The sequence below is a fragment of the Balaenoptera ricei genome, chromosome 16 (assembly GCF_028023285.1).
Source record: "Balaenoptera ricei isolate mBalRic1 chromosome 16, mBalRic1.hap2, whole genome shotgun sequence".
NCBI classification, from domain to species: domain Eukaryota; kingdom Metazoa; phylum Chordata; class Mammalia; order Artiodactyla; family Balaenopteridae; genus Balaenoptera; species Balaenoptera ricei.
Genome location: NC_082654.1, coordinates 68,231,799 through 68,243,951, shown reverse-complemented (window position 1 = coordinate 68,243,951; position 12,153 = coordinate 68,231,799).

Genomic DNA, 12,153 nt, shown 5'->3' with positions numbered 1-12,153 from the left:
CATATTTTATGAATATTTAAAATGTTATAGTCTTTACTATATTAATTTAAGCAAAAATAATTAACACTAAGAAAATTATAATTATTAATTATAAACAATGAACAGTTTATTATAGCCTTCAATTGCATGAAAATATTTTCTATATTTTAGAATCCAGCATATTGTAGAATAGAGCTTTGATTTTGAGGTTTATTGTTTCATGACATTTCTAGCAGTTCTGCCTTTAAAACAGAATGATTACACAGTGGAAATTCAAAGAAAAAAGAATTTCCACTGTAGAATTATTCTGTTTCAAGCCTATTATCTTATAAATTACTTTCTCACATTATACATAAGAGAAATATTATTAGAAAGAAATAAGTTTTCTCTAACCTTGGTTTTGAAGAGTGAGGCATTGTAGGCAAGGGAGTGGTGGCCAAGAATGTCTTCCCTGAGGCTGATAATGTGCTGGTCAATGTTAACTGCCCTGTGGGATTTCTCTGTGAGTTGAATCAAAACTTGAGAATATATAATTGCTGAATAAAACACTCATCTCAAGGGAACTGATCCGGAATTTAACAGAAAATCGGCTTGATCTGTCTATGAAAGTGTCTTCATTTTAATAATATTCAAACATAGAGTTTTCCCCAACCTCTGCAAGCACTTGAAGAGTGCTTTAAATAATATAAGCATTCATACTGAAACCTGAATCACTTTAATTGGATTCTATGACAATGATTCCCAGGTGTCTAAATTTCTTTAAAACTCTGTTAGCGGGTGGTTCTAATGCAGGGCTGTGATTAACGCAAGAAAATGAGTAACAATACAGCTAAGAATGCATTTCTTACTACCATTTTATAAATCTAGTTGAAAATTACCTGTAATTTTATTAGAAAGGCTTAGAAGAAATAAAGTAGAGTGAGTGTGAAGAAACTGGTATGATAGAGCACTGGAATGAGAGTCAGAGGACTGAAAGTTTTCTTTCCCATTGAGTCTAGTTCTGCTTTGACTCTATATCCTGACCCATAAACACAAGAGTATATAAGATAATTGTAGCAGACATGTTCTTGCCTCCTTATTTCCATTTTTTCCTTTCCGTTTTCCAACAGCTCTAGTCTTCTCTTTGACAATCCACATAGTTACGGGGAAGTTGCTCCCAATACCAGCTCAAGAGGCATGGCGTGTTGTCCTTTCAAAGACCATCAGTATATTCATCTCTCCTGACCACAGGTATGGGCATAAAACTCAAGCAAGATCAATCAGGATCAATATTTAACATTTTGCTTGGAATTTTAGGGAAAAGGACATTCTCTATTTGTTGGAGAGTGTAGTATATGTACGTAGGGCCAGGAATTGTGTCAGGTACTATTGCCACTGTTAAAAAACAAAATTCAACGGAGAAAATTTTAAAGGTCTTATTGGCTTTATTCAATGATTTTTGAATCTAGCAGCATCCAACCTAGGAGACAGAAAAGAGCCCTGAGGAGTTGTATAGAAAGACCTATATAGGCAGAATGAAGCAGGAGCAAGGAAGTTATACAAGCAAAAAGTCAGTGGGCTGTGGCAAGGTCACTTTCCTTTAAGCGATGGCAAGGGTCTATTAGGCAGATTAGCTAACTAGTGCTGATCAGGCAATTCCTGACTGGTTTAAGATTCCGTTTCTGGCAGAGTGAAAACTATATGTTTCTGTTTGGTGATGTGGGGCTTAGCATAAGTGACTCCATTTTGATCCTGTTGGTTTGTTAGTAACACTACCAAAAGAGAAGGCAACTGGAGAAGAAAGCCAAAGCACAAAGAAGGGCAAGACCAAAAGAATTATATAAAAATAGTCTTGTTGGTACAGTAGGCCTCTGTGTAAAACTGTATGTGAGAGGGACCTTCAGGATGGCAGAGGAGTAAGACGTGGAGATCACCTTCCTTTCCACAAATATATCAAAAATACATCTACATGTGGAACAACTCCTAAAGAACACCTACTGAATGCTGGCAGAAGACCCCAGACTTCCCAAAAGGCAAGAAACTTCCTACGTACCTGGGTACAGTAAATGAAAAAAGGAAAAGCAGAGACAGAAGAATAGGGATGGGACCTGCACCTCTGGGAGGGAGCTGTGCAAGAGGAAAAGTTACCACACACTAGGAAGCCCCTTCACTGGTCGACACGAAGGAGGGAGGGGGTGGTCAGGGGGAGGGGGGAAGCTTCAGAGCCATGGAGGAGGGTGCAGCAACAGGGGTGCAGAGGGCAAAGCAGAGAGATTCCCGCACAGAGGATCGCTGCCAACCAGCACTCAACAGCCTGAGAGGCTTGTCTGCTCACCTGCCGGGGTGGGTGGGGACTGGGAGCTGAGGCTCAGGCTTCAGAGGTCAGATCCAGGGAGAAGACTGGGGTTGGCTGCATGAACACAGCCTGAAGGGGGCTAGTGCGCCACAGCTAGCCAGGAGGGAGTCCGGGAAAAAGTCTGGACCTGCCTAAGAGGCATGGGACCATTGTTTTGAGGTGCACAAGGAGAGGGGATTAAGAGCAGTGCCTAAATGAGCTCCAGAGATGGAGGCGAGCCACGGCTATCTGGGCAGACACCAAAGACAGGCATGAAACACTAAGGCTGCTGCTGCAGCCACCAAGAAGCCTGTGTGCAAGCACAGGTCACAATCCACACCACCCCTCCCCAGAGCCTGTGCAGCCTGCCACTGCCAGGGTCTCGTGATCCAGAGACAACTTCCCACGGAGAACACACAGCACACCTCAGGCTGTTGCAATGTCACACCAGCCTCTGGCACCGCAGGCTCGCCACGCATTCCATACCCCTCCCTCCTCCCGGCCTGAGTGAGCCAGAACCCCCTAATCAGCTGCTCCTTTAACCCCATCCTGTCTGGGTGGGAACAGATGCCCTCAGGTGACCTACATGCAGAGGCAGGGCTAATCCAAAGCTGAACCCCAGGAACTGTGCAAACAAAGAAGAGAAAGGGAAATTTCTCCCAGCAGCCTCAGGGGCAGTGGATTAAATATTCACAATCACCTTGATGTACCCTGCATCAGTGGAATACCTGAATAGACAACGAATCATCCCAAAATTGAGACGGTGGACTCTGGGAGCAACTGTAGACTTGGGGTTTGCTTTCTGCATCTAATTTGTTTCTGGTTTTATGTTTATTTTAGTTTAGTATTTAGAGCTTATTATCACTGGTAGATTATTGATATGTTTGCTCTCTTCCTTTTTTTTTAATATATATATTTCCTTTTTCCTTTTTGTCTTTTTGTGAGTGTGTATGTGTATGCTTCTTTGTGTGATTTTGTCTATATAGCTTTGCTTTTCCCATTTGTCCTATGGTTCTGTCTGTCCGTTTTTTGGGGGTTTTTTTGTATAGTTTTTAGCACTTGTTATCATTGGTGGATTTGTTTTTTGGTTTGGTTGTTCTTTCTTTCTTTTTTTATTGCTTTTAATTTTTTTATTTTTAATAATTTTTTAATTTTTTAAATTTAATAACTTTATTTTCTTCCTTCCTTCCTTCCTTCCTTCCTTCTTTTCTTTTCTTTCCTTTCATTTTCTTTTCTTTTCTTTTCTTTTCCTTTCTTTTTTCTTCTATTTTCTCCCTTTTCTTCTGAGCCAAGTGGCTGACAGGGTTTGGTGAACAGCCGGGTGTCAGGCCTGAGCCTCTGAGTTGGGAGAACCAAGTTCAGTACACTAGTCCACCAGAGAGCTCCTGGCCCCATGTAATATCAAATGGCAAAAGCTCTCACAGAGATCTCCATCTCAACGCTAAGACGCAGCTCCACTCAAAGACCAGCAAGCTACAGAGGTGGACACCCTATGCCAAACAACTAGCAAGACAGGAACACAACCCCACCCATTAGCAGAGAGCCTGCCTAAAATCATAATAAGGTCACAGGCACCACAAAACACACCACCAGACACGACCCTGCCCACCAGAAAGACAAGATCCAGTCTCATCCACCAGAACACAGGCACCAGTCCCCTCCACCAAGAAGCCTACACAACCCACTGAACCAAACTTACCCACTGGGGGCAGACACCAAAAACAATGGGAACTATGAACCTGCAGCCTGTGAAAAAGAGACCCCAAACACAGTAAGTTAAGCAAAATGAGAAGACAGAGAAATACACAGCAGATGAAGGAGCAAGGTAAAAACCCACCAGACCAAACAAATGAAGAGGAAATAGGCAGGCTACCTGAAAAAGAATTCAGAGTAATGATAGTAAAGATGATCCAAAATCTTGGAAATAGAATAGAGAAAATGCAAGAAACGTTAAACAGGGACCCAGAAGAACTAAAGATCAAACAAAGAGTGATGAACAGCACAATAAGTGAAATTTAAAATTCTCTAGAAGGAATCAATAGCAGAATAACTGAGGCAGAAGAACGGATAAGTGACCTAGAAAATAAAATAGTGGAAATAACTACTGCAGAGCAGAATAAAGAAAAAAGAATGAAAAGAATTGAGGACAGTCTCAGAGACATCTGGGACAACATTAAACACACCAACATTTGAATTATAGGGGTCCCAAAGAAAAAAGAGATAAAGAAAGGGACTGAGAAAATATTTCAAGAGATTATAGTGGAAAACTTCCCTAATATGGGAAAGGAAATAATCAATCAAGTTTAGGAATCACAGAGAGTCCCATACCTGATAAATCCAAGGAGAAACACACCAAGACACATATTAATCAAACTACCAAAACTTAAATACAAAGAAAAAATATTAAAAGCAGCAAGGGAAAAGCAACAAATAACATATAAGGGAATCCCCATAAGGTTAACAACTTATCTAACAGCAGAAACTCTGCAAGCCAGAAGGGAGTAGCAGGACATATTTAAATTGATGAAAGGGAAAAAACCTACAACCAAGAGTACTCAGCAAGGATCTCACTCAGATTCGACAGAGAAATTAAAACCTTTACAGACAAGCAAAAGCTAAGAGAATTTAGCACCACCAAACCAGCTTTATAACAAATGCTAAAGGAACTTCTCTAGGCAGGAAACACAAGAGAAGGAAAAGACCTACAATAACAAACCCAAAACAATTAAGAAAATGGTAATAGGAACATACATATCGATAACTACCTTAAATGTAAATGGACTAAATACTTCAACCAAAAGACATAGACTGGCTGAATGGACACAAAAACAAGGCCCATATATATGCTGTCTACTAGAGACCCACTTCAGACCTAGGGACATATAGTGACTGAAAGTGAGGGGGTGGAAAAAGATATTCCATGCAAATGGAAATCAAAAGAAAGCTGGAGTAGCAAATCTCATATCAGACAAAATAGACTTTAAAATAAAGACTATTACAAGAGACAAAGAAAGACACTACATAATGGTCAAGGGATCAATCCAAGAAGAAGATATAACAATTGTAAATATTTATGCACCCAAACATAGGAGCACCTCAATACATAAGGCAAATTCTAACAGCCCTAAAAGGGGAAATCGACAGTAACACAATCATAGTAGGGGATTTTAACACCCCAATTTCATTAATGGACAGATCATCCAAAATGAAAATAAATAAGGAAACACAAGCTTTAAATGATACATTAAACAAGATGGACTTAATTGATATTTATAGAACATTCCATCCAAAACCAACAGAATATGCTTTCTTCTCAAGTGCTCATGGAACATTCTCCAGGATAGATCATATCTTGGGTCACAAATCAAGGCTTGGTAAATTTAAGAATATTGAAATCATATCAAGTATCTTTTCGGACAAGAACACTCTGAGACTAGATATCAATTAAAGGAAAAAAATCTATAAAAAATACAAACACACAAGACTAAACGATACACTACTTAACAACCAAGAGATCACTGTAGAAATCAAAGAGGAAATCAAAAAATACCTAGAAACAAATGACAATGAAAACACGACCCAAAATTTATGACATGCAGCAAAAGCAGTTCTAAGAGGGAAGTTTACAGCCTTACAATCCTACCTCAAGAAACAAGAAACATCTCAAATAAACAACCTAAACTTACACGTAAAGTAATTAGAGAAAGAAGAACAAAAAAACCCCAAAGTTAGCAGAAGGAAATAAATCATAGAGATCAAATCAGAAATAAATGAAAAAGAAATGCAGGAAACAGTAGCAAAGATCTATAAAACTAAAAGCTGCTTCTTTGAGAAGATAAACAAAATTGGTAAACCATTAGCCCGACTCATCAAGAAAAAAAGGGAGAAGACTCAAATCAATAGAATTAGAAATGAAAAAGGAGAACAACTGACCCTGCAGAAATACAAAGGATCATGAGAGATTACTACAAGCAACTATATGCCAATAAAATGGACAACCTGGAAGAAATGGACAAATTCTTAGAAAAGGACAACCTTCAGAGACTGAACTGGGAAGAAATAGAAAATACAAACAGACCAATCACAAGCACTGAAATTGAAACTGTGATTAAAAATCTTCCAACAATCAAAAGCCCGGGACCAGATGGCTTCACAGGCGAATTCTATCCAACATTTAGAGAAGAGCAAACACCTATCCTTCTCAAACTCTTCCAAAATATAGCAGAGGGAGGAACATTCCCAATCTCATTCCACGAGGCCCCCATCACCCTGATACCAAAGCCAGACAAAGATGTCACAAAAAAAGAAAAGTACAGGCCAATATCACTGATGAACATAGATACAGAAATCCTCAACAAAATACCAGCAAACAGAATCCAGCAGCACATTAAAAGGATCATACACCGTGATCAAGTGGGGTTTATGTTGGGAATGTAAGGTTTCTTCAATATACACAAATCAATCAGTGTGATACACCATAGTGACAATTTGAAGTAGAAAAAAATTATGATCATCTCAATAGATGCAGAAAAAGCTTTCGACAAAATTCAACACATATTTATGATAAAAATCCTCCCAAAAGTACGCATAGAGGGAACTTACCTCAACATAAAAAAGGCCATATATGATAAACCCACAGCTATCATTGTTCTCAAGGGTGAGAAACTGAAACCATTTCCACTAAAATCAGGAAGAAGGCAAGGTTCCCCACTCTCACCACTATTGTTCAACATAGTTTTGGAAGTTTTAGCCACAGCAATCAGAGAAGAAAAAGAAATAAAAGGAATCCAAATCATAAAAGAAGAAGTAAAACTGTCACTGTTTGCAGGTGACATGATGCTATACATAGAGAATCCTCAGGATGCTACCAGAAAACTACTGGAACTAATCAATGCATTTGATAAAGTAGCAGGATACAAAATTAATGCACAGAAATCTCTGGCATTCCTATACACTAATGATGAAAAATCTGAAAATTAAGGAAACACTCCCATTTACCATTGTAACAAAAAGAATAAAATACCTAGGAATAAACCTACCTAAGGAGACAAAAGACCTGTATGCAGCTATAAGACACTGATGAAAGAAATTAAAGATGATACAAAGAGATGGAGAGATATACCATGTTCTTGGATTGGAATAATCCACATTGTGAAAATGACTATTGTACCCAAACAATCTACAGATTCAATGCAATCCCTATCAAACTACCAATGGAATTTTTCACAGAAGTAGAACAAAAAATTTCACAGTTTGTATGGAAACACAAAAGACCCCGAATAGCCAAAGCAATCTTGAGAAAGAAAAACGGAGCTGGGGGAATCAGGCTCCCTGACTTCAGACTATACTACAAAACTACAGTAATCAAGACATTATGGTACTTGAACAAAAACAGAAATATAGATCAATGGAACAGGATAGAAAACCCAGAGATAAACTCATGCACATATCGTCACCTTATCTTTGTTAAAGGAGGAAAGAATATACAATGGAGAAAGACAGCGTCTTCAATAATTGGTGCTGGCAAAACTGGACAGCTACATGTAAAAGAATGAAATTAGAACACTCCCTAACACCATACACAAAAATAAACTCAAAATGGATTAAAGACCTAAATGTAAGACCAGACACTATCAAACTCTTAGAGGAAAACATAGGCAGAACACTCTATGACATAAATCACAGCAAGATCCTTTTTGACCCACCTCCTAGAGAAATGGAAATAAAAACAAAAATAAACAAATGGGTCCTGATGAAACTTAAAAGCTTTTGCACAGCAAAGGAAACTATAACCAAGATGAAAAGACAACCCTCATAATGGGAGAAAATATTTACAAATGAAGCAACTGACAAAGGATTAATCTCCAAAATTTACAAGCAGCTCATGCAGCTCAATATCAAAAAAAACAAACTACCCAATCCAAAAATGGGCAGAAGACCTAAACAGACATTTCTCCAATAAGATATACAAATTGCCAACAAAAACATGAAAGGATGCTGAAAATCACTAATCATTAGAGAATTGCAAATCAAAACTACAATGAGATATCACCTCAAACCAGTTAGAATGGCCATCATCAAAAAATCTACAACAATAAAGGCTGAAGAGGGTGTGGAGAAAAGGGAACCCTCTTGCACTGTTGGTGGGAATGTAAATTGTTACAGCCTCTATGGAGAACAGTATGGAGGTTCCTTAAAAACTAAAAATAGACGATAAGACCCGACAATCCTATTACTGGGCATATACCCTGAGAAAACTACCATAAGACCCAACAATCCCATTATTGGGCATATACCCTGAGAAAACCATAATTCAAAAATAGTCATGCACCACAATGTTCATTGCAGCTCTATTTACAATAGCCAGGACATGGAAGCAACCTAAGTGTCCATCGACAGATGAGTTGATAAAGAAGATGTGGCACATATATAAATGGAATATTACTCAGCTATAAAAGGAAACGAAATTGAGTTATTTGTAGTGAGGTGGATGGACCTAGAGTGTGTCGTAGAGAGTGAAGTAAGTCAGAAAGAGAAAAACAAATACTGTATGCTAACACATATGGAATCTAAAAAAAAAAAAAAAGGGGGGGTTCTGAAGAACCTAGGGGCAGGACAGGAATAAAGACGCAGACATAGAGAATGGACTTGAGGACATGGGGAGTGGGAAGGGTAAGTCGGGACGAAGTGAGAGAGTGGCATGGACATATATACACTACCAAATGTAAAATAGCTAGTGGGAAGTAGCCACATAGCACAGGGAGATCAGCTCAGTGCTTTGTGACCACCTAGAGGGGTGGGATATGGGAGGGTGGGAGGGAGATGGAAGAGGGAGGGGATATGGGGATATATTTATACATATAGCTGATTCACTTTATTATACAGCAGAAACTAACACACCATTGTAAAGCAATTATACTGTAATAAAATTGTTAAAAAAATAAACTGTGTCTAGGTCAGAGTTAGAGTTTAATAAATATTAATCCATATTTAAAAAAAAAAAACAACTGTATGTGAAACCCTCCCTGCTTCTGCACCAATGACTGCCCTTTGTTTTTTAAGCCAGCTGAATTTGTCTTCCTATCAGTTGTAATTCTTGCAATTGAATTAATTCTGATATAGTAATCCTCAAGGCCTCTTCCAGTTTTAATGCTTTTGACATTATGATACTTGAAGTTTAATGTAATTGGTACAGAATGAAAAGATTTTGGTCCAGATTAACCTTAAATTCTGTCAAATGAGCTAAAAAGTCAGCAGTAGGACACATCTCAGAGATTACCATACCAAAGAGACATATTTCCATTAGAGGTGTGATCTTCAAGTAATCTGTGAGAAACAATTCTGAAAAAAATAAAGCAGTATTTAAGCATTCATTAAGTATAATGATAGGTTAAGAGATTTCCAAAATTACCAGGCTCAGTGTGGCTTTCATCTCTTCAAAACGGTGCATATTTGAAGAACAGTTGTACACACCGAACTCTTTTGGTGAACCCTGCCCACCAGAACTGAAGGCCAAACCCTTAACGCTGAGTTTCAGCTGGAAGTGTTTGAGCATTTCTCATTCAATACTTTGAGACTCCATGTCATTCTCCCTGCAGCTAATACATCTTTGGCTTTGTCTAAAATGCTCTATGTTTTGCATGGAATTTAAGCTCAACTCCCAATGTGACCCCAGGTAGCCCTAAGCTAATGATGGCCTTAGGGTAGGTAGCAAATGCCAACCTCTTTCCTCGTGGCCTGACCGACTCTTTGGAGCAATTTGTACTCCAGAGTCCCTAATGAATTAGGCTGAAATTAGTCTCTAAATGAGAATATGCTCTCACCTAAGTATTTTTCCCTGCTCTATTCTGTTACCTCACCTCCCCTTCTCCATAGGGCACTCCCTCAATTAATCATACAAATACAAATCTGCATCTCAACTCAGCTTGTAGGTAACCCTTTCTCCCTGCCTTTTCCCCTGGTTCTAGAGTCTTTACCTGGGGAACATGCTAAGTTCTTTTACTTCCTAAAAATTGTAACCACGACTAGCATTGAACATTTTCTTTTCACAGGCCTAGAGTTCAGATCCTGGTGACTTACTGCCCATTGCCATGCTTTCCCATGTTTCTCTCTGAAACTCTGCTTCTGAACTCTGTTACTAGTTCATATTTGCTTTATGTCATGAGTTTGGAAGATGGGGGAATGGACTGTGAGAGCCCTAGTCCTGAGAAGCAGATATTTTAAAGCATTTCAAATGTCATTGTGTTCTCCTGGGAGATCTCTGTGGCTATAATATTGAAATAATTGTAGATAATTATAAATCAATAGAAATTTAAACACAGAGATTGCTATATCTCTATCCAAATTCATTTATTTTCTATCTATGTATTGCATATGGGGAGGGGTATTTTCTTTCTACTTGGCTTTATGTGAACTATGTACTATTTAGAATCACATTCTAAATGTTTCTTTGCTGATACCTTTTTTCAAATTACATAGCCTCTTATTAGAGTTGGACTTTGAAAGCACCATGAGCAATTGCCCCTTTGGGCTTCTTCATTTTTTGTTTTCTCATTGTGTTTGTGTTTCTTTCCCTATGTGATACAAGGATATATTCTGCCCTGCAGCTGTAGGTATATTTTCTTCTGTTCTTGCTTTGTTTAAACCCAGAATAGAAAACATTTATGGGAAGTAAATTGGGTCAATATAAACAATAGTTAGCCAGTAGAATTTTTCCAAATTGCAATAATTTGTGAAGGGAAGTAGATAGAGAAATAAGCCAACATTTGAGTGAAATACAATTAAGGGGGTTAAGCCATTGGAGGCGGCACTGGAATAGATGACCCTAATGCCCCTTCCAATTCTGAGATTCTGTTATTCCCTAAAATGATATAGAGTAAAAGAGTAAAGATTCTAAGTGGTAAAGCATTGTTATTTTTATTTTAAGTTAAATAAAATCTGAACATTTTCATCCTTTATGTTCCTGACAAATAGGAGAGATATGGTGACATTTAAGTTTGACCCAAATTTCTTAAATCTTTTTATATTTCTCTTATTGTGTTAAATTTTTTTTTTAGCTTACCTCAATTTTGAGAGGAACCCAGAATGTTTCTGACTACTTTTCACTTAAGAAATGATGTGCTTTTAAAGAGCTAGTTGGTGTCTTGAAAACTCTGTTAGAGCTTTTTACTAATCCCACTGAGGGGGTTTTTAGTTTGTTTGTTTGTTTTGTTTTTGAGACAGGAATACACATTGTATCAGTTCTCCTTGTAATGGAATTTTTGTTTTTGTTATAAATCCTAAAATCCATGTGTTAGATTTCCCCTTTTTCTGTTAAGCCATAGTCAATTCAAAAATTATTTTCCTTTTTAAAATTAACAAAACTAAGATATAGACAGTTTGGGTGAATTTGTGAAAAGCCACAATAAAATGATAATAAGCTCAAAAAAGATAATTAATTGCTTCCAGTTACCCATCAAGCTACTTTCTGGGTTTAAAATATGAAAGCTAAAGGTCATGTAGGTTTTAAATTAAGCAAAATACACGTAAGGTATATTTTCACGTATATAAAAAGGGAACACAATTATTTTGCATTGTGAAACTTCTAAAATTTAATTTCCACTTCTTACATTGGCATAGTACTTTGTTCTATAAATAAGTATATATATGTAGTACCTAAGGAAAAACAACCCTTAAGATATAGCAAACTAAATGACTTTTAAAAAATAGAATTCTACAGGCATAACATTATTTACAACCAAAATATCATAATAATAGAGAATAACATCAAAAATTTAAACTATTTTATAGTTTAGAAAATTACTCTATAGTTTTCCATAAAATGTCTGCAATGTATGTATTATTTTTCTTTTCTCCTTTAA